This window comes from Triticum dicoccoides, chromosome 3B (genome assembly GCF_002162155.2).
Source record: "Triticum dicoccoides isolate Atlit2015 ecotype Zavitan chromosome 3B, WEW_v2.0, whole genome shotgun sequence".
NCBI classification, from domain to species: Eukaryota; Viridiplantae; Streptophyta; class Magnoliopsida; order Poales; family Poaceae; genus Triticum; species Triticum dicoccoides.
Window position 1 is genome coordinate 367,093,956 of NC_041385.1, and position 4,427 is coordinate 367,098,382.

The 4,427-nt window shown below is 57.7% G+C and overlaps 1 long non-coding RNA gene across 1 annotated transcript; it reads right to left on the bottom strand.

The window, feature by feature from the left end:
• Nucleotides 1–3,073: 3,073 nt before the first annotated feature.
• On the bottom strand, nt 3,074–4,132 carry LOC119276079. Its single transcript, XR_005136305.1, has 2 exons — nt 3,520–4,132; nt 3,074–3,439 (listed from the first exon to the last, which is right to left on the bottom strand). It is a non-coding gene; the product is annotated as an uncharacterized LOC119276079 (long non-coding RNA).
• Nucleotides 4,133–4,427: the final 295 nt, after the last annotated feature.

Here is a 4,427-nt window from a genome sequence, read left to right on the forward strand (position 1 = left end):
GAGAGGGTCAGTGAACAGCCACACCACGTTGTCCTCCCCGAACCCGTCCAGGATGGAGGGTGGCCGGCGGAAAGCCGCCGCATCGAGCTCTAGGAGGAGCGGATCCGAGCGCGTGATGTCATGCCAGAAGCTTTCGACTTCCAGGAGGAAAGGAGCCTGAGCATCAGTCGCCGTCCAGGACACCGGGGTGCCGAGGAAGGCAGCAGTGTCGACAGAGCCCAGGGGGGCGGGCACCCCCTGGAGGACTGGCATCAGGTGAGTCTCGACAGGAGCAGCAAGCAGGGGGGACCGCAGGCTGCCGTCACGCCTTGGCCATGGGGAGCGAGAGCCACTGTAGGAGCGCTCAGAGCGCTCGGAGCCATCGGAGTTGGAGAAGGCGCTGGACGGGGAGCCACGGCGGCGGCGGCCACCGCTGGAGCCCCCATGGCGCTGTTCTTGACGGCGCCTGGAAGGGCCGTCCTCATGGGCGGCACCACCGGAGCGGCAGCCGGAGAGCGCCCCGCCACGTCGGGCCAGCCCGGCTACGGCGACGGCGCCTGCCGCGATCGTGGTCGGCCTCGTCATCTTCGTCGTCGCGACGCCTGGGGCACGGGTGGTCGCAGTCACCAACGCGAGGAGGGGGGCGAGCAAGGTCGGCCTGACCGTCCTCGACATGCCGAGACCAGCGGAAGCGCTCCTCAAGCGGCCACTGGGGATCGTTGGCGCGAGGCAAAGCAGGGTCGCGGTCAGCAATCGGGGTGTAGTCCTTGGTGGTGTCGAGGTGGACGAGCAGGGGAAACTGCGGTCCCTCGAGCCCCTCGTCCCGGGGGCAGCCCTCCGGGAGCGTCTGACGGCCCAAAGAGTCCAGGGGGCGGTCGATGATGGAGTACCCCTAGGAGGTGGGGATGTCGTCAGGGCTCCATGCCCACACCCAGGCGAAGAGGTAGGCGGTGTTGGAGAGGGAGCTCGTTTGGCGCTCGAGCCGGTCGACATGGCATGTCTTCCCCAGAGCATCCTGCAGAACCTCCTTGTACCACGACTGCACAGACATGCCCTCAATGGCGATGCGGCAGTAGTAGCGCCAAACCCTGCGATGCCCGTGCGCCGAGGGCGACCAGGCAGACAGGGAGAGAGCGATGCCACGGCAAGAGACGACGCTCGCGTCGAACGCAATGTCACGCCGCCTGACATGCGCGAAGCGGACCAGGAAGTGCTTTGGGTTGTGTTTGGACACATGGAGCTCATTGGCAGGAATGTTGAGGTCGCGCTCGATCGCCTTGGCCACCAGCTGCGGGGTGATGTCAAGGCGAGGCTCAGACATGGTCAACAGGAGCGCAGAAGCACGGAAGGCACGGGCAGCCGCCTCCATGGCAGGGGTGTAGATCGAGAACAAGCAGCCGCTAGAGGGACGGCGGGAAGCATCGCCCGGGCAGGTCGCCATAGCAGCTGGGGGTGGACAGGCCGGGGAGGGGGCGGGTGGGGTGGGGTGGCTGCACGGCAGGGGGTGGGAGCGGGGCGAGGTGGAGGCAGAGGAGCGGAGCGGGCAGGGTGAGGTGGAGGGGCAGCAGTGGCGAGCGGGGGCACGGGGCGACGGGCGAGGCGCTTGGGGCAGGAGGAGGAGCGGGAGCGGTGACCCCAGCACCAGCAGGCAGAGCACCGGACTGGATCGCGGCACTCTATTGCACGGTGGCCACGGGCGAGACACCGAAGGCAGCGGCCCCGGAACCGCTTTAAATAGGCAGCCCGACGTTGCTCCGCCATTACCCGCTCTGCCTCGGAGCGCTGCGAGGAGTAATGTGCGATGGGCGAAGACGGTACTGGCGGTGCATGCCGCCGCTTCCTCGAGCGGACGAGTTGCCATTCCGGGCAGGGGGCAACCGCGGGTATGGATGGAGGAGGCGGGGGGTGCGCAGATCTATCCGTAGGGGAACGGGAGGCATGGCCAGCGGCGATAAATGAGGATTCAGGGGGGGATACAGATGATAGACCAAAGGGCACCAGTGTAGGCCGGCGCAGGGAGTGAATGCGCGGCCGGTGCACTAGCGGCGGAACCAGAGGAGGTAGATCCATTACTGTTGGAGGCAGAGAAGTTAATGGATCTGAGCCTGGCCGCAGCACTGTTGGGGGAGCCAGGCAGGGGCCAGCCACGGGGAGGGGGAGCGGCTAGCGAGGGGGTGGAGGTGGACGACGCAGCCGGAGAGAACCACGGCATGGAGGTGGCCGACGGGGCGTTGAGAGCGCCCGCCGTGGGGCTTGGTGGAGGGGAAGGGGAGGGAGCCATCTCTAACCGTCGTACATGTTGACACTATGCTATGAGTGGTTCTCCAAACGGACAAGTGGGGAAAAGTACAGAGGCTAGGCTTGGGTTGCTAAAGTCCAAACCCACGAGCTCATCATGCAAGAAAAAATCATTCAGCAAAGAGGAACATGGGGGAAAACCTATCAGGGCAATATACAGCTAACTTCCCAGCGCCACCGAACCATCACGGTCGTAGTTTTGCACACTTAACTGCCGCACTTTTCGCACCGAACTTCCCAGCGCAATAAAAAAATCAGAAACAAAAGCAGAAGCAGAGGATGACTGGGGAGTTCCAGTTTATCTCTTTTCTCTAATAACAAACTACTAAAATAGAATGAAGTTAACTATTACAATTAATGGAAGTTAACTGCTACAGTATGAGGTATAGAACCAAGATATAAAAATGTTTTTTCCATCAAAACTAAATTAAAATACAAAAGTAGATGAAACACCACTAGCAACAATTGGGAGATTGAAAATTCAGAGTCCACAAGCATCATTTTACCCCCCAACTTGCTCTCTCTGCCTGCTACCTCCGTGAGAGAGAGAATGAATTGTGAATGTACTAGCAATTTGCCGATGTTTAACATGCTAACTACTAGAAGTGAACCATGGTCAAACCTATCAGTTAACTGACAACAACACACACACACACACACATGAACACCCTTTTTCAGCTCAAGCTAACGGCATTGGCATGCTCAGTCAACTCTTTTTTCATCTTAAGTTAACTGCTAACAGGAAAAATAATATTAACTGGATCCCCAAAATAATAAACCGGACAGGGATGTCTTGTCTCTTGACACAACATTATTTGCAAGTAAGAATTAAACATGCAAGTACATAGACATGTATCCTTGTAAGCTATACACATCACGTCAGTAAATGCTGCAGTTTAGATGCCCTGACGCATATTAGACCTCAACACTAAAATTCAGTGGCTACCCAAGTATCCAAATAGACAAGTAACACACCTTTTTCGGTTTGAGGTAACTGAAATGGCCGGCTCAGTCAACTCCTTATTCAGTTCAAGCAAACTGCTAGCTACAGATAACCCCCAAATAATTTCCAACTACAAAGGCTGGGTCGGAGGAGTAGAAGAAACCCAAAAAGCTAGCCGCTGGAGATCCACACCATGAACTGCTCGAGGACAAGATCCATCTAAGGCATGAAAAGAAAGTTAACTGAAGGAGGCAAAGAGTTTTAGCGCTATTGAAGTTAACTGAAAAGCGGGAAGTCACCACTAGAACAAGCTTATGCGCCTCCACTAGAACGACGGCATGGGGAAGGTGTCACCGGAGCTGGAGCCGGGGTGGGCAGGGCTATGCCGCCGGAGAGGGAGTAGGCCACCCACCACGGGCCTAAAGAAGGGTGCGCTCCATCCACCTCCCCACGGCAGCGGCGCCTGCCTTCGATGGGGCCGGGAAGGCACAGTGGCGTGAGTCAACGCCCGAAACCATGGCTGCAGGGTGAGCTCGCGCGGATCTGGTGGTCGGAGTGCCATGAGGAGAGGAAGCCCGCCGTAGAGTGTCGCATGGCAGGATGCAGGAGGGAGGAGCGGTTGTGGCCTGTGACGCAAGTGGGGAAGCCAGGGAGTAACCTGGAGGAGCACCGCGCGCGGCAGACTGCCTGTAGAAGCGGGAAAGGTCGAGGAATGGTGTGTGCCGCGGGTTGGTGGTGCAGCGCGGCTGCGGCGGCTGGTGTTGGCGTACTGCGCACGGGGCGGCGGCATGGCCGGGATTGCCTGAATCTGGTGGCAAGCGGCGACGGCGCCTGGAGAAGGTGCTTGGGGTGGCTGGGGACGCGCAGCAGCTAGCGGCAGACCAGAGCTCCTCGCTCCCTTCGGGAAAAGAAACTGCTAGGAGAGGTTGGGGTTCCTGAATAACCTTATTTAGGCCTTTTTTGGTTTGGGAGGGTTCGAAGAGGTTTGAAAGGTATTGAAGGGGATTAAATCCCTTGCAAGTCAAAATCCTTCTCAAACCTCCCCAATACCCTTCAATCCCTGTGGCAAGGGGATTAACCGAACATGACCTAACTTTAGAGGGGGTTTCTATATATATATATATATATATATATATATATATATATATATATATAGACACACACAGAGACACATAAACGGTCTATTCTGTTAATATTAGCAGAATAA